This window comes from Canis lupus, chromosome 36 (genome assembly GCF_011100685.1).
Source record: "Canis lupus familiaris isolate Mischka breed German Shepherd chromosome 36, alternate assembly UU_Cfam_GSD_1.0, whole genome shotgun sequence".
Lineage (NCBI taxonomy): Eukaryota > Metazoa > Chordata > Mammalia > Carnivora > Canidae > Canis > Canis lupus.
The window spans coordinates 10315605-10343590 of record NC_049257.1 but is presented as its reverse complement, the minus strand read 5'-3'; the positions used below and the strand labels follow the sequence as shown (position 1 = coordinate 10343590).

Below are 27986 nucleotides of genomic sequence, written 5' to 3'. Positions count from 1 at the left end.
GAGCGTGTACCTGCCTGACCCACCACCTGGGGGGCGCGTGTACCTGCCTGACCTACCCGCTGGGGGGAGCGTGTACCTGCCCGACTCACCGGCGGGGGGGAGCGTGTACCTGCCCGACCCCCGGGCGAGGAGGGGCCGCCGGGGGCTCGGGGCTGCTCGCAGTTGCCGAAGGGCAGCGGAATGCCCGGGGTCGGGCGGGGAGTCCTCAGCGCCCACTAACAAAGAGCCCCTTGTTTGAGCCCTGGAGGAGCGGCGGCCCGCACCTGGACCCGGCGCTCGCGGAGGGGGCCGGGCAGGTGAGCGGCAGGTGAGCGGGGCCGGCGCCCCCGGCGGACAGCGACGCTCGGGGCCCGCGAGCCCGGGGGGGGGGGGGGGGTCACACGGCGGGTTAATGCTGAACGAGGCACGGCCTCCTGCCAGGTCTGCTGACAGTCCCCGCGCTGAGCGTCTGGGTAAACAGGAATGGGAACAGGTAGTCCTACCTGAGACTAACCCTCGTGTTGCTAAACAGGCTCACGGTGGGCGCTCGCGGAGCCCTTGATGCGGGCGGACTTTCCCTCCGCCCCCCCCCCCCCCCGCCCCTTTTCCTTTCTGAGCGTTCATCTGAAGGCAGCAGTGCCCTGCAGAGAACACAAACATTCCAGAAAGAAAGTTTAAGGAAAAATCGACTTTGTAACTAATGAATGAGCGTTGTGCCCTTTTCCTGGTTGTTTTTTTTTTTTTTTTTTTTTTATTCTTAAGCGCAGAGAAGTCATTTTTCCCTGGAACATGACAGGCGTTTCCTTAGCGGCAAGTCACAGCGTGTCTGTTCATCAGAGACCCTGCGAACGTTGGCAGTTGTCTAGAGGAAACATGGAAAAGTCTCAAAGCCACATGACTAATATAAAAGATATTTAGTATAATGCTTACGTAGAGGAAACATGTAGCGTATGAATTAATTCTTTCATTTGTTTGAATTATCTTCGGCCCTCTGCAAATAGCCCTGTGACTGTTGACTTCCGTTCCTATTATTTTCCCAGTGTTTTCGTTGTTAAGTATTATACATTCTTCCATTTATTCTCGCATCAGGATGTGTGAGCAAAGAAATCTATTGGTAGAAAGATCTTAATCATCATCGGAGCATGGGCCTCTAAGTGGAACTGCAGAGATTTGCAAGTTGAAGCTGAGGCAACTTTCAGGAATACTGAAATGTAGTTGGGTGCCACAAAATAAGACAGGATTAAACCCCAGGGATTTGAAAATGGATTAGGTGAAGGGACGATTAAAACAATGTATGCATATACGTGAAATAGACTTACCGGTGTTCAGAGATCCATGCTTTTGAGTAAAATAGGTGAGTGAGATCAGTTGGCTTTGGGATGAAGGAGTGGAAAAGAGCTGTCTCATTAGCGTGACTACAATTAAGATACTTCAGATTTCACCTTTGAGAATTTAAGAGGTAAACTGATACATTCTTGAAAAATAGTGTACAAAACTGCTTTATCTAATTCAACTATGAAGAAAATACTTTTAAGGAATTTGACACTCCTCTCTCCAAATTTAAGGACGGACATCAGCAAAAATGCTGCAACGTCTAATCTAGAGGAACACCCCCACCATACCATTTCACCTTGCATGCATTCTGTTTAGAGAAGTGATCAATATTTGCAAAGTATAAGTAAGAAAATTATGTTGTCTTTTACTTTTCTGTCTTGTCTCTTGGCATATCCCAAGTACCTTTTCTATTTGTTGAATAGTCCGTATTCAGTATTGCTTTTTTTTTTCTCTCAAAGACCCCAGAACATTAAAAATGATTTTAGTTGGGAGGGGGGGGGGGGAAGTATCTTCGATATGGGAGGTGGCAGGGAGCAATCTCCATATGCTAAAAGAAATTATTGGGTTTGGGAAGTAAATTCCTTATTATAAAACTAATTAAACTGTGACTCAGGACTCTAATAACCTATGAGGCCTAGTTTAGTCCTCCTTGGATATCTCTGGCTCTAAAGAATCCCTCTGTAATTTTCCAAATTTTACATTGTTGTAACAAGTCATTTTAAAGAAATCTAGTGCAACTCTGTATTTTACAAATGAGAATCTGAAGCCTAGAGACACTGAGTGACTTTGCCCAAGTTCCAGAACAAATGAATGGCAAATCCTGAAGGACAACCCAGGACTTCGGTTGCCTAGTTCAGGGCATTTATTTTTTAATCTTCTTTTTCTGACCACTATAAAATACATTTAAATTTCAAAGAGTCAGTTTGGGTACATTATCTTTAGAACTGCTAGTGCTTGTTGTTTACTTGCCCTGACCTATTGCCCCCCACCTTTTTTTAATTCATTGAAATTTAAATGTCAAAAGGGTAGTTAACCTTGCTTTGAAGGACCTTAATGTTTTGATTCTGAAATTTTCAGGAATGGTCTAGGGTAAAAACAAACAAACAAACTTTTATAATTTTGCAGCTTTGGAGCTATGGAGTTCATTGAGAGCATAGAAAAAATTAAATGATTTAGCAGCTACTTTCTTAAGCTATTATTTGGATGCATTGCTCGTTCTAAAAACATTACTGATTGTATAAACCGAATTCTTCTTAGCTAACATTTATTAACTACTTAGAAGTTGAGTACCTTAACTGAGGTTTCAACCTGAGAATTACCTAGGGATCTTTAAAATTAACACCCATGGTCTCACACCTGCTACCTATTCTGATTTTATTTGTCCTGGCTGGGACAAGCTGTGGAGAGGTTTTAAATGCTGCTCCAGTGATTGTGATGTCCCATCAGATCTGAGAACTGTTGATTAAGTAGTTGTCAAACATCTGAAATGGAGGTAAAGCGAGAAATGGAATGGGGTTTGCTATTAATCATTTTTAGGCAACTCATTTTCAGGTTTAGTTTGCTTCTTTAAAGATTCCATTTAGGGGGATCCCTGGGTGGCGCAGCGGTTTGGCGCCTGCCTTTGGCCCAGGGCGCGATCCTGGAGACCCGGGATTGAATCCCACGTCGGGCTCCCGGTGCATGGAGCCTGCTTCTCCCTCTGCCTGTGTCTCTGCCTCTCTCTCTCTCTCTCTGTGACTATCATAAATAAATTAAAAAAAAAATTATAAAGATTCCATTTAGGTATTTAAAAATATATATTTGCTAATTCATTCTGAAGACGTACGTATATTAACTCTACTTTGCAGTTGTGGAAACTGGGGCTCAGAGAGCTAAGCTAACATACTCAGAGCCACACATATTTAAGTGATGAAAGAGTAACAGGAACAAGATCTGATCCCCAAACCTGTTCTCTTCCTCAGTAGGCATATTGGCACCCAGTGTTTGCCACTATGGATTACTCTGAATGGCTAGAGTACTTTTATTTAGAGTGCCTTTAGGTAGCTGTTAAATTTATAGTGTAATTTCAAAAATAGGAATTTTTGATTATCAGATAAGAAAAATGAAATTAAGGTAATATTAGACTTTTTGTCCAAAGTCTAATATCCTCTAAATGTGTTAGAGGATATTGAATAGTGACCTGATGACAGTACTGAAATGCCCCGTGTATCTACATAATATAAATGCCAAGCTTCATGTTATTGAGACAACTGCTTTCATTTAATTACTCAAAACGTGTGAGCCCTTACTCTATATAAGACACATTTTTCTAGGCACTAGGAGGTTGGCTCCTGATGTTATGAGCTTTACCAAAAAAATCCTCTAACCCAGGAAAAAATGGAACATGATGTTATTAGACATGGTATTTTCACGTTACCTTTAAAACATTATGCTTAGAGCTTAATGTACAATAATGTACAATAGCCTAACTATGATCAGCACACTATGGCCCAGCAAAGTAAGTCCAGAAGGCTGAAATGAGCCTTCCAGTATTTTAATTGTAATTTTTTTTTTTTTTTTGGTGGTCATATTTCCAGTATTTTAATCATAATTTTTTGGGGGTGGTAATTTATATAAATATAAATAACATATATATATATATATATATATATATATATATATAAAAACAAGATTTATCTTCGGGCACCTGGGTGGCTCAGTGGTTGAGCCTCTTCCTTCAGCTCAGGGCTTGATCCTAGGGCCTGCTTCTCTCTGTGTCTCTGCCTCTCTCACTGTGTCTCTCATGAATAAATAAATCTTTTAAAAAAGATTTAAACAATTTAGAGTGTACACTTCAGTGGTACATTCATACTGTTGTAAAACCAGCACCTCTATCCATTTCCAGAACTCTTTTTTATCTTGCAGAACTGAAACTGCATACCCATTAAACATAGCTCCTCCTCCCCTCTCCCCCCCCCACCCTCTGGGAGCCACCACTCTACTTTTCTATTTTTTTGGTCAGATTTGCTTTTTTGGTGGTTGAATTTTAGGAGTTTTGTATATATTCTGGATATTAACTTCTTATCCTCTGTTTCTGTGGAGTTTATTGGCACACAGCCATACTTGCTCCTTTGCATATTGGCTATGGCTGCTTTCACATCACAGCTGAATGGTCCAGACGGAGATCATATGGTCTGCAAAGCTAAGGATACTTGCCTTGTGGCCTTATAGAGAAAAAGGTGGCTGACCCTCTTGGCCTAACTCATGAAATTGATAAATGAAGTAGGGACTATTTACTGGCAGGAGGACTTCTAAGTACTGAACTTAAATATAAATTGGAACAAAATGATTCATGTTCTGTTTTCATAAAATATAGTAAGATTTTGCAGAATGGTGATTTTTGTTTAAGGGAAGACAGGTGTGATCCCTTGGCAAGCATTGCAGAATTTTAACGTGATGTTGGAATATATTTTATTTTTTGGAATATATTTTAAAGAGAAGTTCTAAACTTATGTGCTGGAGACACTTTGGTGAAAAATGACTAATACATAGTCAAGATATTTAGGAACAAAGCTGAAGGAGTTCCTATCTAGATCTTTGAAATCTATACCTACTTTATGAGTTAAGTCAAACTGCCTTTATAATTTCCAGGAAATGTTTTTGTTGTTGTTACAGATATTTCATATCTGTAGGCTTTTAGTGTTCTAACATTAGTATGATAGTTGTTGTAAGGCTTTTTTTTTTTTTTTTTTTTTAATGACTGCTTTGCTAAATTTTTTCCCCATCTGTTACAGTAAAAATAAACTAAAAGTATGGGAGAGAGAAGTTTCCCAGGACTATTTATAAAGGGCCAAATGTCTTCAGTTTTCATACAAACTTCATATCTGAGGAATGAATCCCTTGGAAAAGTTTCTCAAAAACTGACTAGTCCAGGAAAATGCTAGCATGAGCTTGGGTAATTATTATTATTTTCATATAGTTTAAATTTATGATGCTGTTTATAAATGTAAATAAGTTAAAGCTAAATGGCTTTAGACCTAAAAAAGCCGTAGAGTTGAAATGTGGAGTAATTTGACAAAGTACTTTAATTGGGATGGTCATCTCAGTATTAAGACAGCAAAGAACGCCACAGTGAGAGGAAAAAGTCTATTAAACTCAACTCCTAGAAAGCTGAAAACTTGGTGCTATTTTGATTTATCACAATTTTAAAAGTATTAAAAGTTTACAAAGGTCAGAATTTCCAGGTTTCATTGGCGATGAATTAAGGTATTTGGGTTTCCAACGTATGTTGTGCCCTGATTGTGCCTTTTCTTTCTTTCTTTCTTTCTCTCTTTCTCTCTTTCTTCTCTCTTTCTTTCTTTCCTTTCTTTTTTTTGTTCCTTCCTCCCTTCTCTTTCTTCCTCCCTTCTCTTTCTTCCTCCCTTCTCTTTCTTCCTTCCTTCTCTTTCTTCCTTCCTCCCTTCTTTCTTCCTTCCTTCTTTCTTCCTTCCTTCCTTCTCTTTCTTACTTCTCTTTCTTCCTTCCTTCTCTTTCTTTTCTTTCTTCTTAAAGATTTTATTTATTCATGAGAGAGACAGGCAGAGAGGGAGAAGCAGGCTCCATGCAGGGAGCCCGACGTGGGACTCGGACTCGATCCCGGGTCTCCAGGATCACGCCCTGGGCCGAAGGCGGCGCTAAACTCTGAGCCACCCGGGCTGGGCTGCCCTGTCTGTGCCTTTTCACACCTGTAGCTCAGGGAATCTGCTCAGAGACAGGAGAGCACACATATACTACAGAATCGGGCCAGTTTCTTAACTGCCAACTCTTGAGAGAAAAAATAGTGCCCCGTTAAGGCTTTCGGGTTTTGGTTATGAGGTAGTGAGAGTGGAGGTGCTAGGGAAACAGGGAGGGGGATTGCCTCAGAGTCCCTCGTTTTAATTCTCCCTCGGTCCTCTTGTCCCCTCCCTGTTAGAGACACTCTGTCCAATGAAACAAGAGCTTCAGAGATAATATAAACCATTTTGTATACATAAACAATTTATATATCATGTGTAAAAAGTACCGTAGTCCCCCCCCCCCCCCTTATCTGGGGTGGATGCCTGAAACTTGGAGTGGCACCCAACCCTATGTGTACCGTTTTCCCCCTTATGCCTACACACCTGTGAGAAGTTTAACGTACCAGGTAGGCACCGTAAGAGAGCAAACACATGACTAATCACATGGGACAGTCATAAGGTGTATGTAGAGATGGCCTTGGGGCCCCAGGGAGAGCAGTGGAATGGAGGGAGGGCCTGCGGAGACCAGAGACCCGCCTGGATAGCCGCAGGCCCGAGCTAACCAGTGGGCTACTTACACCCAGGACAGTTACGGGAAAGGGAAGATTCTATGGTCTCCAGACGGCCTCCCTCCCCCTCAGTAAAAGCAGCCCCCACCCATTGCCTCCTTGCAGTGTCTCCTCTGCTGTCCTGCCTGAGGCTCCCTTGCTGGATATTTAGTTAACTCCCTCTCTCTCTCTCTCTCTCTCTCTCTCTCTCTCTCTCTCTTGTTCTGCCTCAGGTGAATTCTCTCACTGCTCCAGGCCACTGGCTTCCTCCTGTCCCTCGCCCTGCATTTGGGGGCCCCCATCGGTGGGGAGAGACCCCCCATTATAGAACACGTAGTATGTGGTTGGTGTGTCTCACTCCCGTGTGCACTCACACGTGTGCTCTCTATCCGCACCTCAGGATACTGGACGTGGACTCCCCCTTCCACTGATGACGTGAGGTGAGATGAAGCGAGGTGGCCGACGCAGGCCCTGCCATGCAGGGTGAGACTACAGTCCACCTGTGACGAGCCCTCAGAAGGGGGCACCTCTGCTTCCAGGCCGCGGTTGCTTGATCATTGGCAAGGGAAGCTGCCCAAAGCAGAACCGCAGTTAATGGGGGCCTCCTGTCTGGGTTAATAAGAGAGCTTTTCTTTTATAATTGCCTCAGACTTGTAGAAAATTACTTTGGACAGAATTGAGAGTGAAATGCCATGTCTTTTTTTTTTTTTTTTTGGGGGGGGGGGGGGTGGGGGGTGATGACTTTTCTGAAAATAACCCAAGTGGTTCAGAGGCAACCGAATGAGGTGGTGTTGAAAGAGCCCCTGAATTATAATAGTGGAGTCCATGATCTGGCCAATGCCTATAAAATAATGATTCTGCTTTTCTGTGTAGCATATAGGTTGACTTTAAACAGGGTTGAACGCCGGTGACATCAATGTACTTTTATTTTTTTTATTTTTTTATTTTTTTTAATTTTTATTTATTTATGATAGTCACAGAGAGAGAAAGAGAGAGAGGCAGAGACATAGGCAGAGGGAGAAGCAGGCTCCATGCACCGGGAGCCTGATGTGGGATTCGATCCCGGGTCTCCAGGATCGCGCCCTGGGCCAAAGGCAGGCGCCAAACCGCTGCGCCACCCAGGGATCCCTCAATGTACTTTTAAAATGGTAGTGTCATTGGAAAAAGTTCATTGTTTTTCAGTGTGATTAATTTGGAGGATTAACACCAAGTAATATGTATGCATCCCGGTGTCCTTGTAACATTAATACCATTTCCCTTTGTAGCCTAACATTACAGCTTCTGCAGTTATACCAAGATATATTTATGAGAAAGTAGAGTTAAGATGCTGAAACCTAGATGGGATGTTCGTCACCAGTCCCGGAGGGTTTTTCTCTCTCTAACCTGCGTGCGCATGCACACATGTATTATTTCTGGAGAAATGGAAGTGAGGAAGTAGGAGATGACCCCAAGGGGAGTAGTGGTGACAGGAGCCAGAATTTTAACAGCTGCTACAGTTGTGTATCAGTTCAGATCTGCTGGAAAAACAGGAAATTAGGTTGCTAAATCGGAACAAGGCTACCACCCTACCATTCCCATGTCTAATGGAAGTGCTCTAGTTTCGAGGCCAAATGAAGTCCACAGTGGTCAAGATAATTATAAGAGCTGCTGAATTTATTATTTCCTTTGTGCTAAAGTGGAAGTTGTCAGAAGTGTTTCTCTCTTGTTCTTTTATGCCTGCCAGTCAAGTATCAGTGCTTTAATAGAATGAGGAAAGAGACTGAGTGACTTTCTTTTTTTTTTTTTTTTAAGATTTATTTATTCATGAGTGACACAGAGAGAGGCAGAGACATAGGCAGAGGGAGAAGCAGGCTCTCTGTGGAAGCCTGATGCAGGACTCGATCCCAGGACCCCGGGGATCACCACCTGAGCTGAAGGCAGATGCTCAACCACTGAGCCACCAGGTGCCTGAGACTGAGTGACTTTTTAATTTTTTTAAAAGATTTTATTTATTTATTCATGAGAGAGAGGCAGAGGGAGAAGCAGGCTCCATGAAGGGAGCCTGATGTGGGACTCGATCCCAGGACTCCAGGATCAGGCCCTGGGCCAAAGGCAGGTGCTAAACTGCTGAGCCACCAGGGATCCCCACTGAATGACTTTCTTAAAGGACTTCATGTCTCAGGCAGCCCCCATATTCTTGGATATTCATGTTTTGGTCATTTGCTGGCAGCAAAACTCCTGAGTGAAGTGCCTATTAGATTCTGGGCGTGTTTTCTTCCCATCTTTCGCTCTTATGTAAGCTGTCCATTCCCAGCGAGCAGCTAGATGCTTTAATTTCAAGTGAAAACATTTTTGCTGTGCAAGGAGAGCAAGGTTGGAGGTAGTAGAAAAGAATTTTAGCATATGAAAATAGTTTTTAAATTTTATGTTGTGATCTTATGGTACCAGCCTTCTATCTTCAGTTTTCTCTTTCTCTGAAAGAGGGCAGGTTTTTTTTTTTTTTTTTTTTTTTTTTTTTTTTTTAAGATTTTATTTATTTATTCATGAGAGACAGAGAGAGACAGAGACACAGGCAGGGGGAGAAGCAGGCTCCATGCAAGGAGCCCAATGTGGGACTTGATCCTGGATCTCCAGGATCACACCCCAGGCTGCAGGCGGCGCTAAACCGCTGCACCACCGGGGCTGCCCAAGGGCAGGTTTTATCGTGATAGTTTTATTACTTGTGAACATTTCCCTTTCTGGGAAAGTTATGGATGACTTCGTTTGGTTGAAAAACCTGAGTGATCTGAAAGGGGAAATAGACTGGTTTTTCCCATCACCTTTTCTTCGGGACAAATTTTGTATCTAGAACTTATTCCAACCTGTAGCTTACTCCAGTTTACCATATATCATTTTTGAAATACAATCTTGTCTGAAAACAGCAATGTCTAAATTTTGTCTAATCATCTCTGTGTATGTAGAAAAACATAGGAAATTCATTCTTAGGTGGTGCTAAGAAAATTTAGTCCTGAAGTTTGTGCTGGTATCCTTGTGAAGCCTTAGGAACATGTTTCCAACTTAAATTGATAGTTGTATGTGGTCTAGCCTTGACTGTGCTAATGGACATCTGTAGAGTTTTTCTAATCAAGGTCAGGATTTCATATATATGTTGGAGATGCACTATTTTGAGATTTTCATTTTGTTGTGAATCACAGTGATTTGGGACGTTAAGCAGATCATGCAAGTTCAAGTTAGTGGCACTTCTAAAAGTTATCTGAAGGTGTTGAATGAATATTTGCTATACTTTTTGGTAAACCAAATTGATTCTTTTTTTTTTTTTTTTTTTTTTGGTATTCTTCCAAATACTAAGCACATCAAGTTGACAGTAACAAATACTTTGAATATCACGGATTTGGGTTAATAAAATTTAGGCAAGGTAGAGACCAAGTTTCTGGAACCCCACAGATAATTGGAATGCTTTGAACACAAAGACACCATTGGCATTAAAGGAACAGCCTCCGGATACCAAGAAATGATGGGCTGAGCTGTAGGCCTATGCAGTTTGGGAGGTGGGAGCAGTATGGTGATGGCTATTTAATTCTATCTTTTACCATCTATTGATCTTCACAGGGAATTTTATAAGACTTCCTGTCAAGAAGCAATTTTTAAAAATTCTGGCACTTAGCCATTTTGTTTTTAATAGTTAAAGACTATATGGAATGCCTTGCTCTCTGAATCCAACCTAGTCAAAATCTCTGGTTATTGTGCTGATGATTCATCCTGGTACGTGATCTGTGTGACTGATGAGGAACCTGTCTTACTTGGGCTGAGTTGTGGATGGCTTTACACACATTGTTTCTGTGGCCTTAGGAGTATTTCCTCAAAATGATCTTTACCAACGTAGCCCTATGTGGAACATTCTGGAGGAGTGAGAAAAGGAGAGGTGTGCTGTGCAAATGAGAATGGCAACATTTTCCCCCCTTAAACTTACCATTGCTAATTAAAATGAGTTTTCATGGCTACATGCATTTTAAGCTCTAAAATCAACTATGTCAAAGCAGAAAACATTTCTAACACATTAGTTTTTAAAATAAGATGGGAAAAATGTGAAAGAAATAGTAATACCCTGTATATACTCAATTTGATTTTTCATCTTATATTTAAATACATTAAGCATATCACAGTTGTACATAGTACTCATTTACTCGAGCCTTTTGTGAGCTACTTACGTTTTTATACTGCTTCATGGAAAAAAAATTAAATTTTGTGCATTGTGAAGGGGAGTATTTCCTAAGCCCCCCTCCCCCATTGCCACCCTTTGCTTAGCCAAGTAGATGCACTCAGTGCTAAATGGAAATGTAGAGATAATTTTTTATTTGGGGATGTAGATGAAAGGATAAAATGGGCAAAATATATTCGATGAGTGGAAAAATGAAACCAGAACAGTCTCTGGTGGTGAAAGAAAAGACAGTGGTGGGGATCCGTGGGTGGCTTGGCGGTTTGGTGCCTGCCTTTGGCCCGGGGTGTGATCCTGGAGACCTGGGATCAAGTCCCATGTTGGGCTCCCTGCATGGAGCCTGCTTCTCCCTCTGCCTGTGTCTCCACCTCTCTCTCTCTCTCTCTCTCTCTGTCTCTCATGAATAAAAATATTTAAAAAAAAAAAAAAAAAAAGAAAAAGACAGTGGTGTTAGATGGTAGATTTTGCTAGTTTAAGCAGTTTGAGGCTTGAGGTCTTTAATCTCTATGTTCAGTTGGTAATACTCGTACTGTTTGTGAAACAGCTCTGTGATCTTAGGTTATTAGAAAGCATTTTATGTCAAAGACCACGTATAGCTTCTTCAAAAGTACGATGTATACTTTTGGAGGGAGAGATTCCATCTAAAATATAATTGATAATTATTGTATTCTAATGACATAATTCTTTATGTTGGTGTTTATAGGTCACACCACTTATTATTTTATTTTAGGCAATATATCCAAATGGCACAACATTCAAAAGAAGAAATGACCAGTGAGAGATTGCTCTTTAGTCCCTTGGTTCCTGGTATCCAGGTTTTCTCCCCAGAGGCAATCAGTGTTACCAGTTCTTTCAAATCCTGGTAGGATATTGTTTACCAGTGCTGTCCAATGGGAATATATGATGGAAATCACAGCTACAATTTAAAATTTTTTAGGCACTACATTAAAAAACTTAATTTTGGGGTACCTGGGTGGCTCAGTCAGTTAAGTGTCTGCCTTACACAAGGTCACAATCCTGGGGTCCTGGAATTGAGCCCAGCATGGGGAGCCTGGTTCTCCCTCTCTCTGCCTCCGCCATGCTCTCTTGATATCTCTCTCAAATAAAATCTTAAAAAAATTCAGTTTAAATGATATATTACACGATGCAAAGGTTAACATGATTCTAGTTCTACAAAACAAGAATGCTATCTTTAACAAAATATTTTGCATTGAGTTTTGAAATTTATTTTTTTAAAGATTTATTTATTTATTTATTTATTTTTTAGGATAGACACGGGGGGGGGGGGGGGGGGAGAGGCAGAGACACAGGAGGAGGGAGAAGCAGGCTCCATGCTGGGAACCCGATGCGGGACTCGATCCCAGGACTCCAGGATCGCACCCTGGGCCAAAGGCAGGCACCAAATCGCTGAGCCACCCAGGGATCCCCAGTTTTGAAATTTAATTACAAAAAATTGAAATTTAAATTCTTAGTCACACTAGCCACATATCCAGTGCAGAAGAGCCTTATATAACTATTGGCTACCATATTGGAGAGTGCATCTCCTTACACTCAGGAGCAAATGAGTGTGTATATGCATATTGTTTCTCTGTCTTTATAGGCAGTTGGTGTGGTTCGTACCTTGCTTTTTTACTTAGTCCTATAACTTGGCAATTACTCCATTTCACTACATAAAGGGCTCTATTTTTTTCCCCTAGTGTGTACTATGTTTATGTAGGGTGAACCATGACTTACATAACTAATCCCCTATTGATGGATACTTGGATTTATTCCCTTTCCCCTAATCACTTTGCTATTATGAAGTGGCCATTTTAGCATTCTTTACACAGTTTACAATCTACTGTGCTAATACTCTTTTCCTGGTATGTTTACCTTAATTAGATTGTGAAATCCTAAAAAGCAGAGGCCATGTTCTTCTTTTGTGATACTGCTGGGTTTAATTTAATGTCCTTCACATACCTAGACACCTAATTATGAGTTTTGGATAGATATTATTTGAATTTGTGTGAACCTGAGCAAGAGGTCCATTTTGGGGATGAAGGCTAGTGGATTATTTGTTCACTAGAGAGGTAAAAGCCCTGTTACCTCTCTAGTGAACAAAGCATCAAAACTGAGTAACATTCAGTTTTACAGCCATTAATCATTGAATTGTTAAGCCACCATCAAATGCTACACCATTTAAAGAGCTGTTGTAAATCTCTTAGCACTCTATTATAAAATTCCATTCTTGATCTGATATTATCTTTTAGCATTATTCCCTGTGGTGGTGTTTATGAAAGAAATATGCATTTCATTAGTAGTATAAGTGAAAATTCTGAGTAATGTTTCTGTCTCAAACTTAGACAAAACCAAGTGTTTGGCCATCATGGGGTTGCTTAACAGGACATAAATACCATGTGATTATTTATAGCCTGAATATTCCTATTTGAAAATTATAGCAGAATAACATTTGATTGATAGAGTATAGGTTTTGAAAATGAAGCAATTAGTCATTAATTGCATGATTAATTAGTATATAAGAATTGTATTCATTTGTGTCGAATAAATGTCTGAATCGTCAAGAGCCTTGCTATTTGGATTCGGTTATTCTACTGGTCTAAGAAATTAGCCTTTGATGTGAACAAGAGTAGCTAAAGAATAAGAACAAATAATAAAGGGTATTTTCTTCCAGCTCATGAAAGAAGAAATTGAGAATTTAAGTGTATCATGAGTGGAAGAAATTAAATTGTTGAATGGGCACCTAGGAAAGAAAAATCAGTACAAGTGTTCTTTCTCCCTAGTGTTTTTGGAAGGTCTACTTCAAGGTGTGTACAAAACTGCAAATATTATAGTAGAAAACAGGTTTGTTCATTTTGTTTTTCTAAGAATGTTTCTGGCAGCAAGTTGGCTTTTTACATTGTCTTCAAATAAGATGAAATTCTAAGCCAGAATTCATAAAAAAAAAAGAAACCCTTAAAAATTAAAAGTTTAATGTATGCGCAGGTGTACAGCATTCCATAAAGCATTTTAAGTGAGGTAATTCTCTCCATTTAACTCTACAATCCACCATATAGTTGTCCAATGAGGTGAACCAGTGCATTTGGCTCTCGAGCATTTACCAGCTTTGCTTTTGGTTTCAAATAAAACTGGTCCAGCCAGAAGTCAGAGTAACACTCAGCAGGCAGCTGTTGCAGAATGGACTCGGTTGACGGGAGATCTGGAACCCAGTCTCTGTTCTACTTGTTGGCTGGTTACTTTCTTCCCCTCATCAGGCCTCAGTGGCCGGTGGAAGAAGATAATTATACAGCACAAAAGTCTGGAAGTAACACCAGCACATAACAGACTTTCAGTTTTGCTTGTTAAATTATAAATATTACCTGCTTTTTTGGAAACAGTTTCTTGTAATGCTGACATCGTTATTGTACTAAACGGAAATCAAAGAGAAAGAGAACGTGTCTGTTCTCATTTCTCTCTCCCGGGAAGTGAAAGGAAGATGAGGTTGGTTTTCTTCATCAGTCCTCCATGAAAGTCTGTGCCAAGTGCAGGGAAGTTGTTCTTGGAACACTGAATACAAAATGGGTACTAATCTTAATGAAAATCACATTCCCTTTTAGGGGAGAAAAATGCCCCCTCTGAGATTAGGAGTATGCTACCAAGGTGATTGCAGTTGTGATTGTTTCCTCACTCCACCATTGTGGGAATTGCCTTATATTTTTGTATTTCACTTTTCTTCTCTGTGAGAGGAGAGTAACTCTAACTGCATTTCTTTGATTTTTTTTTTGTTAGGACTGATATGTAGTGAATGAACATTTTCTATTGTAATGTCATGGACAAGAACATCATTATTCAAAAGAGGGAATGGGAATTTGAGACACTATTCTAACCATAGACTCGTATATTGAAGATTTTTTTTTTTTTTTTTACATCGTGATTACAGTGATACTATCATTTAGGATAGGAGGCTAGTGGGCAGCATTTCTTCCAGATCGTAGAAAGCTGTAACTCTTCAGGTTCTGGTGGCAGCATTGATAGCATGATCCAAAAGTTAACTCTGCAAACCCATGACTAAAAGCCTTTATTAGAGCAAATACAATTAAATATAGTCGTATTAATGTTTTTCTAGATTTGCTTTTTTTTTTTTTTTTTTTGCTAATACAGGATTATTTTCCATATTCTTGCAGGTAAGATTGGATATCGAAAAGGCTATTCAGAATTTCTTGACCTAATTAAGATCTACTTTTTCTTAATATAATGAAAATTTTGAGGCAGAATGAATTATACTTATGCATAGACTCTGTACTTGGAAAGTTTCTTGAACATTAAGGTGTTCCCGGTAAATTTTCTTTTAAATAAATGTGTTTTACAAGACCGTATATAATATGGAACCTCAGTTACTTCAGGGTTTAAACAAATATTTTTAAGTTCAGATTTCCACTAATTAAAAAGATCAGGAAAAAAAAAAAAAAGATCAGGGTCATAGTAATTTCAGAACAGTGGGCAGTGGCTTATAGGACTCTGGTCATAAAAGTGTTGAATATTTACAAAACACTGACTAGTCACCAGATACTATGTCAAATGCATGACAGGTGCTACTGCATTTACTTGTCATTAGTCACTCTGTAAAGTAGATGTAGTTGTTATCCAGATTGTGGAGAAGAGGAACTGAGGTTTACAGTATAATTTGTCCAGGGTCACGTGACCAGGCAGGGGCAGATCTGAGTGGAACCCAAATGTCATTTGAAATCCATTTGGTTTGACCACTTTGCATCTGCTCTCCTGTTCCCCACACCCACCCCTGAGAACTGACAGGGGTGGCAAAGCCAATATAATAAATAATAGTAGAAATGATAAGTAAATGGGAGTAAACTTTTTTTTTTTTTGCTGGTTTTATTTTTCCTGATTACAAAATTGTGACATGCTTATCATAAAATATTTGAATGCAGTAGGAATATGTAAAGAAAAATCATTACTATCTAGGCTACCTGGAGATAACAACTGTTAACATGATTTGAATTTTCCTAAGGTGCCACCTTCCTTTTTTTTTTTTTTTTTTTTTTTTTTTTGAGGGAGAGAGAGTGCAAGTGAGCAAGCAAGAGCATGAGAGCAGGGAGGGGCAGAGGGAAAGAATTTGAAGCAGGCTCCACTCTCTGGAACCAGAGCCTGCCATGAGGGTTGAGGTCATGACCTGAGCTGAAATTAAGAGTGGAGGGCTTGGGTAGCCCTGGTGGCTCAGTGGTTTAGCGCCGCCTTGAGCCCAGGGCGTGATCCTGGAGACCCAGGATCAAGTCCCACGTCGGGTTCCCTGTATGGAACCTGCTTCTCCCTCTGCCTGTGTCTCTGCCCCTCTCTCTCTCTCCCTGTGTCTGTCATGAATAAATAAATAAAATCTTAAAAAAAAAAAAAAAGAGTGGAGGGCTTAAACAACTGAGCCACCCAGGTTCCCCACACAAGGTACCTTCTGAATAAAGATATCAATTTGTTTCTTGTAAGAACAACTTCCATGCTTAAATAATTTTGTGAGATTATGAGTTAAACAAAATTTTTTTTTTCTTATGGTGTTCTCAGGGATTTTAATATGTTATAGAGAATTGGACTAATAAAATGGAAACTTGGAAAGTAACATTTTCCAAATTTATCAGAAGAACACTGATTTATATCTTTTTTTTTTTTTAAGATTTTATTTATGTATTAGAGAACGAGAGAGCGCGCGCATACAAGTGGAGTGAGGGGCAGAGGGAGAAGCAGGAGCCCCATGTGGGGCTCCATTCCAGGACTCCAGGATCTGGACCCCAACTCAAGGCAGATGCTTAACTTACTGAACCACCCAGGTGCTCCTGATTTATGTCTTAAAACCAGTGTTCTTGCAGATATAGTTTAGGTAATGCTGTGCATAGAATGCATCAATCTAGACTTCTAAATGTTTAGATTTTTTTTTTTTATAATTTTTATTTTAAATTGAGTAGTAATGATAGGCACGCAGTGTGAGAGAGAGAGAGGCAGAGACACAGGCAGAGGGAGAAGCAGGCTCCATGCACCGGGAGCCCGATGTGGGATTCGATCCCGGGTCTCCAGGATCGCACCCTGGGCCAAAGGCAGGCGCCAAACCGCTGCGCCACCCAGGGATCCCTAAATGTTTAGATTTTTAACTGTGTATTTTTATATTCTTCAGGATTGTATGTTATTTCATTTATTTGAAATGCATTTTAAAATGCTTTTTGTGGGGCACCTGAGTGGCTCACTTGATTAAGCATCTGACTCTTCATTTTGGCTTAGGTCATGATCTCCTGGTTGTTGAGCTCTGTGCTCAGCAGGGAGTCTGCTTGAGATTTTTTCCTCTCTCTCTCGCCCCCCTCTACCCTTCTCCCTACTCCTGCATGCTTGTGCTCCCTCTTTAAAATCTTTAAAAAATTGCTTTTTGAGATAGTTGTGTAACCTTTTGTTTGCCCATGTATTTACATTTTTTTAACTTTCAATTGTTAGACACTTGGATTGTTTCCAATGAAATTATCTACTGTGCTTGATAGGGTATAAGTTTTATATTTGAGTGAAGGTAATTCCAGAACTGAAAGACTGCAAAGTCTGTAGCAGTGAAGAAACCAGTCCCAGAATTTGTTACAGTAGAAACTGAAAGCCTTCCCAAGTTTCAGAGAAATCTGTGTGGAAGGTCCTGTGACTTGCCATCAGGGAGAGACATGGCAAAGAAAGGACATTCTTAGGGGGGAAATAGAAATACACATTTTCTTAGACTTAGGATGGGGTTATGTCCCAATAAGCCCATCATAAATTGAAGATACAGGAAGTAAAAAATGGTATTTAATACACCAAACTAGTTACCAAATATGATAGCTTAGTCTAGCTTACCTTAGAGGTGGCTCAGAACACTTACATGAGCCTACAGTTGGGTAAAATCCTCTAATACAAAGCCAGTTTTATAATAAAGTGTTGAATACTGAAAGCGAACAACAGAATGGTCATTAAGTGTATCAGTTGGTTACACTCATGATCACATGGCCGCCTGGGAATGGCATCGCCCCCTCCCACATCATGAGAGAGTATCGTGCTGCATACTGCTAGACTGGGAAAAGATGCAAATTCAAAATTCGAAATATGATTTCTACTAAATGTGTATTGCTTCTGTACCATGATAAAGTTGAAAAGTCCATAAGTCAAACCATTGTAAGTCAAGGACCATCTGTAGTCAGTTAATAGAGTAAGCTGGGAAGTTGAGTGTCTGCTGTGTAATTACCTAGTTGGTTTGGAAGTAGTGTATACGTTTTTTCAAATGCAGTCTGTGTAGTCCTGGGGCCCACCTTGGTCTTTTCCCAGCAGCCCTGGGGGAGCGTGGATCCAAGGAGGGTTCTGGTTATTAATCTTTGATGTGCTCAAGGAGGATAGGAGGGCTGGGAATATTAGGTTCCGGTGAAGGATGAAGAAGGTGAGCTTTAGGACGAGTATGGGTTTTGAGAAGGTGGGGGGGGGGGGATTTAAATTTGAATTAGTTAGGTAGGATTGGGTTTGAAGCCACTTAATAGGTAGCCGATTGTAACAAGAATAAGACATCTTCCTGAACATATCAACAGTTCATTAATTTTGTTTTGTTTTCATTCAACAGATACTTGTGTGTCAGGTACCCACCAGGCTGGGCACTGGCAGCTTATTTGTATTGAAAATATTACTATATGGTACGTGGAAAATGTATTCATGGAATAAAATCACTTTGGCTGGATTGGAAACATGGTTCAGTCTTATTAAAAATACACATCTTTGAACAACCTCCAAGACAGTGTAAACAATACTCTCTCTGTTTTAAAATAAGGAAAGTCCAAATCTCTGAAATGCCAGTTACTATGCAGTTTTAAATTTTTTTTTTTCCCCTTGGTTAACATCATGTCTGGTTTCTCAGATGCCTTAATGAAACTTTTCAGAATCTTTATGCAAATATAGAAGTTGTAAATATCTATGTGCCTTTCCCCCAGCCCCTTAAGGCCTTCCTCCTGAGATTAGTTCTTCTCATTGGATTCTGGGAAGTCATTAAGCACTGATTTTTCTTAGCCAGAACCAAGTATCAAAACTGTCTTTTTCAGACTGGGATTATTAATGTGAGACTGGAGAATGCTGTTCTCACTGTGGCAAGGTCCAGTGAGGTGCCAAAGGGGAAATTCCTAAAGGGAATATCCAACAACCCAGGAGGCCTGAAGATCATTGCTATGGCAGCAAGAGGTGGCTCTGGCCTATTCCTTTCGTGGTTGGGGCTTCCAGGGCCTGCGCTCAGCAGGCACAGGGATAGAGCTGCCAGTTTGACTTCAGGCGACAAAAGAGTATTCTTCATCTGACCAGCCTCTAGTCACCTTTGTTGCCTTAAACTTGCAAGTTATCTGTGTAAAGTGACCATCATACATTCTAGGAATGGTCTGGGGGCTATAGACTTGGCATTTCAGGGAGACCTGGTGTTCAATCCGGCTCAACCATTGAACAGTTAGGAAATTTTGGACAAATGAACCTCTGTATATCTGTTGTCTTTTTTTTTTTTTTTTTTAATTTGAAAATGAAGATACCTGTCTTGTAGACTCATGCCTGGGATTAATTGGAAGTATTTATATCTAAAACCATGAAATACTAGTACAACTCCTTGCCTGTCTTATTAGTTTCACAATTAAATGTCTGTAACTAAATTATTAAAAGTTTTTGAACATCAGCACATACAAGTTCATAAGATTGGTTTAAGCTGCCCACTTTAGTTTTTATTCAGTAATTCAGTAGTTAATATTTGGTGAAGGATCATTGTTGTCCAAATATAAATAATGCTGTTTTGTAACTCATCAGTTCATAGAATGTGATTCTTTGTAAGCAGATTTTCTGGCCCTTTGCAATCATTAGAAAAGGCTCTACCTGGAGATAGATTTGGAGATAGTGAGCACACAATGTGTATATTGTAAACCTTTATCCCTTTTTTCCTTTAGGAAAAAAAAAAAAAAACTAAAGATGTTCTTTCACTGAATTTTATTGGCAGTGGTTCCTAATGAAAAGACCTTATCTTTGAGACTAGAAGACAGTCCCCGCATGTATAAGAAGACTAGATTTTTATTTTGTACCTCTCCTATCCACAGCTCAGATTTCATTCATCTTTCAGGAAGCCGAAGTAGCAGAATATAGGCCTAGAACGGTCCACTATTGGTCACATACTTTCCACATCTCTAAACCATAAATAGCCCCTTTACATTAAAAAAGTCACCTGAGGGAGTGCCTGCGTGGCTCAGTCAGTTAAGCATTTGCCTTCAGCTCAGACCATGATCCCGGGTCCTGAGATCAAGCCCCCCGACTGGTGGGGCTCCCTGCTTAGCGGGGAGCCTGCTTTTCCTTCTCCCTCTGTCCTTCTCCCTGCTTGTGCTCTCTGCCAAAAAAATACAATCTTAAAAAAAAAAAAAAGGTAAAAGTACCTAGGATGAGAACTGCTTATGGGTTGGTTGTTGATAATCTGTGACTTAAAACAAAGGGAGTCAGTTTGAATAAATTACGCATTTCCTTTCTAAATTCTTGATGAAGTTAGTTCTCTTGACAGCACACATTCTCTCCAGTATGGAGTGTGGGGCGACATCTGCATGAAGGTGTTCTTTCCCACTGAGCTTGTTGGTGCCATATTCTTGTCATGCTGGATTCATTTCCACATGGATACACATTCAATTAAAAATAGTTAATGCTATTTCCAAAGAAGGGCAGATTAGTACTTTGGTCATAAAGAAGCAGACAGCTGCATTTTTCCTCATTAAGGTATTCTAATCAGGTTATCACTGGTCATAAACTATTGAAAATTGGTAAGAACCCTCAAGGTCATAGAGAAAGAATTTGTGATCGTAGAAGAGGGTGGCCCACTATAGTATATTTACATTTTGAATCGGTATTTTCTAATAAATACAAGCATTCTTACCAAGACTGGCTGCTATTTGAACAGTATGAAGAACACTTGTCATGCATTACTGTTTTGTAATTTCAGAGATAGAGAAAATTTTAAAGATTTGTTGAGCATCACTGAATTCCCTGACAGTACTTGTATATTTTATGAAAATAACAGTATCTTGTTCTTGCACTAGACTGTTCCAAATAGGGAGAGAGTTCATAGTTTAAAAAAAAAAAAAAAAATCTAAGGGCAAAACTAGCAGTTCCTACCCCTTCCACCTTCCACCCACCACCTACCTCCTCTGAAACAACTAAACAAAAACCTTTCAAAATCTTCCATCTTTTAAAGTCAAGGAAAATGAGTCAGTGAAAAACCTGTCCTCAGGATTATACACAATTGAAACATATCAAGTGTCTGAACAATTGTTTCCTTCTCTCCTTAAAATGCACTTTGTGTTTGACACTTTGGCACCTTTCCTGACATCACTGAGCATTCATTGCATTTTTCCAGTTTTTCCAGTTTGATTTAAAAAAAAAAAAGTTTCTACATTGTCAAACCTTGAAGGTTTCCAGTCTGAAAAGGGAAAATGATTATGATTATTTTAAATTTGTAATTCTTAGATCATTATTGAGTTTGAGAGTCTTCAAATGTTTTAATTTTCATTTGGTTTTCTCTTAAAAGTTCACTTGATACTTTTTTCTGTTTTCCTCTTATTTTATAAAAGCTCTTAATATATATTTTGTACTAAATATATAAAACCTATTGACCTTTTGTGTCCTATGTTCTAAATAGTCCCCCAGTTTTATCATTTATCATGCAGTTTTGTTTACAGAAGCATTTTTAGCATTCTAGTTTTATATTAGCAATTCCATGTGTTTTCCTTTGCCTTGCTTAGAAATGCATGTATGTTATAAGTCTTTAAAATATTTCCTTATTTGATGCCTTGGGTGCCTCAGCAGTTTGGCACCTGCCTTAGGCCCAGGGTGTGATCCTGGAGTCCTGGGATCGAGTCCTATATCAGGTTGCCTGCATGGAGACTGCTTCTCCCTCTGCCTCTTTCTGTGTCTTGAATGAATGAATGAATGAATAAATAAATATTTAAAAAAATAAAATATTCCCTTATCTTAAATTTATGATAGATTAAATATTTGATATAAACTGAAGTTTATTCTTTTGTGGTATGAAAGTCTAAATTAAAAACAAAAACTACCTCAACATTCTCTATTGAACCGTTGATCTTTTCCCCACTGATTTGAGATGACATCCTTATATATTAAAATTTATTTTTTTTCACGTGTTAGTGGACTTTCATTCAACCTCATTGATTTTTCTGCTTTTCTATCCAAAATATTTTGCTTGCAGTATCTCTGTTTTAATGGTCTGGTAGGGTAAGTCATAATGTTCTTTTTAGAAATTCTCCTGGCTTGCTCTCACGCATTTGTTTTTCCACATTGAAGTTAGAATTGGAATTGAGAATTGATTACTTGCATTCAGATGCCATATACATTTCTAGGGAATTGGTATCGTACCTAACTTTTGTTGAATTTTCTCATACAAGACCATCTCCCCAGCACAATTTTCTTCCCGTGTTGTCTCACTTCTCTGTCACAGAGCATAAGATTTTACCATGAGGAGAGTATGCTCATAGGTGCCCTCTGTCAAGAGCAAATCATCTTAAGGGCTACAGAATTATCCAGATGTCTTCAGTTAATGTAATTTACTTTGTTATGGTGGTGGTATAGTGTAGTGATTTTCAAAGTGGGTTCTGATCACTATCAATTGCAGATTTTCAGACCTCCTCCTGACCTGCTTAATCAGGAAGTGGAAGGGTAGAGCCAAGCAATGTTTTAATAAGCCCTCCAAGTGATTCTGATGCATGGGAAAGGTTGAGAACCACTGGAGTAGCATAGTTTTGGAGTCATATACTCTAAAATCTTTTTTTTTTAAGATTTTGTTTATTCATGAGAGAGGGAGGGAGGGAGGCAGAGACATAGCAGAGGGAGAAGCAGGCTCCATTCAGGAAGCCCGATTTGGGACTCCATCCCGGGATCACGCCCAGAGCCAAAGGCAGACAGACGCTCAACTGCTGAGCCACCCAGGCATTCCTCATATAGTCTAAAATCTTACTTTAGCTCTATTCCAGTATGATTTGGGGTAAGTAACTTGTATATTTAAGGCTAGATATCCCAGGCTGCAGTGAGAATTATCTGTATTATAAACAAAGGGTATAGACCATGAGTAGCTATTGTTACCAGATTGCTTTTTAATAATCATGGGCTGTAGTAGTTTACAATATGAGGATTAGATAGTAGTGGTAGTGTCTAAGGGAATGGAGGGAAAATATGAAAAGTAAGGGGCATTGCTGGTTTTGATGGATTCTAGATAACAGGTGATGCCCAGAAGGGGAGGATAAATACCCTGTCTTGTTCAAGGCTGGCATCTTATAAGTGGCAGACATAGTAGGGTACTGTTATTGAAATCCTTGAATTTCATTTTAGCAATATGTGTGGGATTAAATTATTATAGTCCCACTATTTAATAAAATAAACTTCTCACATTTCTCTAGTTTTAAGATCTCTATCATAGCAAATTTCTAAGAAATTGAGGGATAATTCGAATACACAAGTGAAATAAGGATAAATATCTTCATTCAAATGGTGAAGATTAATATGTAAAAGTAAATACACAAAGCCTTATCAATTACTGAGAAACTGGAAGAATGTTGATTTATTCAACATATCGATAAGTTACCTTATTCCATAATGTGGGCTCAGTAGAGGCCATAAAATGCCAAATATAAGACTTTAGCTATGGCTCATGAGCTGTTCGTAATTGGGTGGTTGAAATAGCAGTGATGTAATATGATACAGTTTATGGCAAGGCTGGGAATAAAGGCAGACATGGATGTCTGCGAGAGCCCAAGGCTTCTTGGAAGAGCGAACTCGTGAGCTGATCTTGAAGATACTACCACAGGAGAGGTATGTAGAAAATACTGTAAGAACTCATTCAGTGATTAGTTCTGCTTGAAGGCACTAGGGGTCTTATAGTGTAGGTGACTTGAAGGATGAATGGGCCTTGCCAAGCCAGAAAAGGAAGATGGATACTGTAAATGGAGGCATAAACACACCAGTGCACCCTGAGTTTTGGGGAAAATGGACTAGTCCAGTGTGAATAGAGCGGACAGGCTGGGCAGAGACAGGTGAGGCTATAGGTAAAACTGGGCCCAGTTATGCAAGCTCTCCTAAGATTATGGTGGACTGAAAGACTTTTCAATAGTTTGTCTAGTTTTTGGATAAAAGGGTTTTATTTTCATTGGTTGGTACTAGGTCATTTTGTTTTCAAATAACCTCTGCTATTGCACTCACATCAGATAAGGAATTTAGATGAGTTCAGAAAACATTGTGATACAAGTTCATGCTCATGTAACACAATTTTAGTTTGGGTCTAATTCAGCCTTGCCTCAGTATTGAAGAATTCATGTGTTCAAAAACTGGTTAATCTAGACAAAGTTGTCTATCAGTGGTGGTGGCGGCCTGGAATTATTCTTGTTCCCCTAATCTCCATTGTTAAATGTATTCTCAGCATTCAGAGACCCAGGGATTTGCCACTGAGCCCATAGGCGTTTCTTATGCCTCACTGGGGCCCTGCCCTGAACTTCAGGTGATTTGGCTGGGCCCTCATTCCCTGGGTAACTAAGTTTTTTCCTTTTGGGGCCTGGATTTCTGTGGCCTCAGTAACCAGCTGTGAGCCTGCCATGAATTCATTAGAGGGACACCACCCCTGCCCCCCCACCCCGGAAACATTGACTGTGTCCCCAGCATAATAACTTCTACACATACCGCAAATGATTTGAGACCTTCTTTATTGTGTTTCATCTACCCAGATGGTATCCCTTTATTATAATATAGATGCCCCTTATAACTAGTATCAAACCTATACTTAGCAAATTTGGGGAGTTATTTTGACTTCCAAACATCCTAGTGAGCCCTTTTTATCCCTAAATCCCTACTCTATGTACTATTAACTTTTTTACCCTGAGTAGAAGAAATGTATAAGAATTATGAATCGCTAAATCCTGTGGGCTCTTAAAATGTAGTGTTTCATTTTTTTTTGTTTTGTTTTTGTTTTTTAAATACCCATTTCTTGATGTTCTGTTTAGGCCTGGGCTATTTTGATCCCCCCTTCTTGCTCCTAGTTTTTATTTTTTTAAGATTTCATATACTACAGGGATATTTTCAAACCATGAGTCACTTCCTTTCAGGCTCCCCTTCTCTTCCCATAAAGGTCTCTGCCAGTTTAGTAAAGGTCAGACTCTGTAGTAGGCATTGGGAAGGCACGGATGCCTTGTCCTAACTTCCTTTCTGACCTCATCTTCCACTGTCTCTTTCCACCTAATTCTTTTCAGACTTGGGAGATGGACTGTGGTTCTTCTGTGAACTGGGGCGTTTCAGCCTCCTTGTTTTTGTTTAGAGTTTCTTCAGTGTGGAATTCTACTGGCCCAACTCACTGCCCAGAGGAATCCACACATTTTTCAAGGCCCAATTCCAAATTCCACCTTTTCTTTGAAGCTTTCACAGATCCTCAAGCTAGATTTATTTCTTCTTCCCTTTTTCTTTCATGGTGTTGTACCTCTAAGGCTGTCAGAGCAAGTATTACCTTCTGTTGTCTTTTTTTTTTTTTTTTAACCCCTTCTGTCTTCTATTTGTGTTTTGTTTATAAGCTTGTTTTCCTTATTAAATTGTAAGATTCTTTTTTTTTAAATTTTATTTATTTATGATAGAGAGAGAGAGAGAGAGAGAGAGAGAGAGAGAGGCAGAGACACAGGCAGAGGGAGAAGCAGGCTCCATGCACCAGGAGCCTGACGTGGGATTCGATCCTGGATCTCCAGGATCGCGCCCTGGGCCAAAGGCAGGCGCCAAACCGCTGTGCCACCCTGGGATCCCATGTAAGATTCTTAAGAGCAAGATTTATTCATCTTTTTATCCACAGTTGCATTTGCTGCTTTATTGCATCCTTTTTGTAGAATAGTACTTGTTCATGTTATTTAGTCCTGTATAATGGGTTTTAAATCATTGTTTTGTCCCTATTAGGATTTTGGTGGTGTAAGAAACCTTAGTTTATGCATAGGGGGTGCAGTGGAGGAAACTGCCTGCTTCTTCTAGTCCTTTCTTTTCCTTCTCTCCCTCATATATGTCAGATGGAGGAATCTGGGTGAATGCTTGGAGCTGTGTGAAGAGGAATTGTTTGGGAAGGAACACACGGATGATTTAGGGTAGTTGTAATATTTTCTTTAAAAATTTCTTGGAAATCATAATCTCAATAGATAAGATCTAAGATAATAATCTAAGATTATTAACACCATATACTGTGGCAGCACTTTCACATACGTGAACTCCATCCTCCCAACAACACATGGGGTTCATGTTTTATCTCTTTATCCAGGAGGAAACACTGAGGTTTATGCAGTTTTCTTAACTGAGATTAATTAAGGGAAATTAAGGTTTTCATGTGAGGCCTGGCTGATTCCAAAGCCAACATTCTTCATCACTGTACTCTCTTGTTTTACATGAGGACTGGAAATTGTACCCACTTTCCTGCTCCAGAAATCAAATCAAGTTCAGCTTTAAGATCAGTTCATAGTAGAAAAGGTGATTTCAGTGCTTGCCTTTCCTCAAACCTTTCCTGCTTATCAGGTTGTAATGCTTAAGATGTCAACAGGGATCTTTCTTTTTCCCTTGAATCAAAAGTTCCCCAAAGACAAAAGATCCTCCCTAGGAAGTCCTAGTTGGTTAAAGAGAAAGAGGTGGAAGTGGGGGATCCAGACCTTCCATGAATCATACAAAGGAAAACTAGGCAGACATGCATGCAAAATATACCTCAAGCTATATGCCTCAATTTCTTCTCCATTGGAAAGTAAATCCATTCCCTACTCTAGAAAAACACAAATTCTTAGAGTTCTCGGAAATCTATCACTCTTCAACAGGTTCAGTCGTACAACCAAGAAGGCCAAAATCAATTAATGCTTTGTGTTTGTCCATTGCTGAGTGTATATTATATAAATGTCTTGGAGCCAATATTTACATTTTTAAGTTTTCTCTTATTTATAATTTTACTTGATAGGTTAATTTCCCTTGTGTATATTATATAAATGTCTTGGAGTTTGTTTGACGGCTAATAATTTTCTTGTAAACAGCCTGAGGAGTTCCAGAAGACCAATAACGTCAGTTGTGATGTTGGGGAGTAAACACTTAAACACTGGACTTGAAACTGTGTTTAGTTTGCTACTTTACTGTCCGTTTCTTATTTTAATAGGGATGGAAATACTTTCATTTAATAATTAGCTCATGATTTTTTATTATTTGTTGATACTTGAAAGGGCTCCAATCCTGCAGTCAGACAAGGAGAAATAACTAGTACCTTCAAAGTTCCACTTGGGCGATGGGAGTCAGTTACATAATGGGAATAATGTTGTTTCTGTCCCTTTAGCTAAACTAAACAGTCCTGATTCTAGATAAAATATTCCTCACTGATAAGCTTCTTGAAGGTCTAGTTTGACTTTATAATTTTGTAACATTTGGTTACCACATGAGGTCTTTTGAAGGTACATGGTTGTTTATCCAGTGGTTAAAGTAAATGAATGACTATGAAATCTTTGTTGTTGATTAAACAAATGTCATAGGACAGTGTGGGTTTTCATTAGTATATTCTGTTAGCTGTGCTGAAAAACTGTATTTAAAGTAGTGACTGATGAAGATGTGTGAGTACTGTATTAACATTTCTATGTACATCAAGCCATTTGATGATATACCTATATAAGTCATAATTAGAAGTATATGTCACTTTCTGAAATATAATTGTGGAAAAGCTTAAAAAAATTTTTTAATGTTTTTTTTTTTAAATTATTTTTGAGTGATCTCTACACTCAACATGGTGCTTGAACATAGAACCTCAATATCAAGAGTCACATACTTTACAGACAGAGCCAGCCAGGTGCCCCTAAAAATCGTTTTTTTTTTTAAATTTGGAAATCTAATGTTTGTTTATACTGAAAGATATTTAAAGGAACCACTTATGAAATCTTTGAGGTGACTATTCAAACTCTAATTTATACAAATTCTATAAAAATCTGCATTAAATACAAAAAAGACTTTCTCAGTATACAATGGATTGTAATCACATAACAGTACTTAAACAATTTTCGTTTTATGAGATCCATTCTATGTTAAAGAACGGCCCTACTTTTTAACGTAAAAATCAGTTAACAAGTATCAAGTGTTTACTATAAGCCAGGGGTTACACCAGGAGCTTAATATGTATTTTAC

General features: G+C 39.3%; 1 protein-coding gene across 8 annotated transcripts in view; it reads left to right on the top strand.

Annotated features, from left to right (window-relative positions):
* The window catches only part of COBLL1 (cordon-bleu WH2 repeat protein like 1), a 158898-nt gene that overhangs the window by 364 nt on the left and 130548 nt on the right, over window positions 1-27986 (top strand). The gene's annotated exons all lie outside the window — the stretch shown is intronic.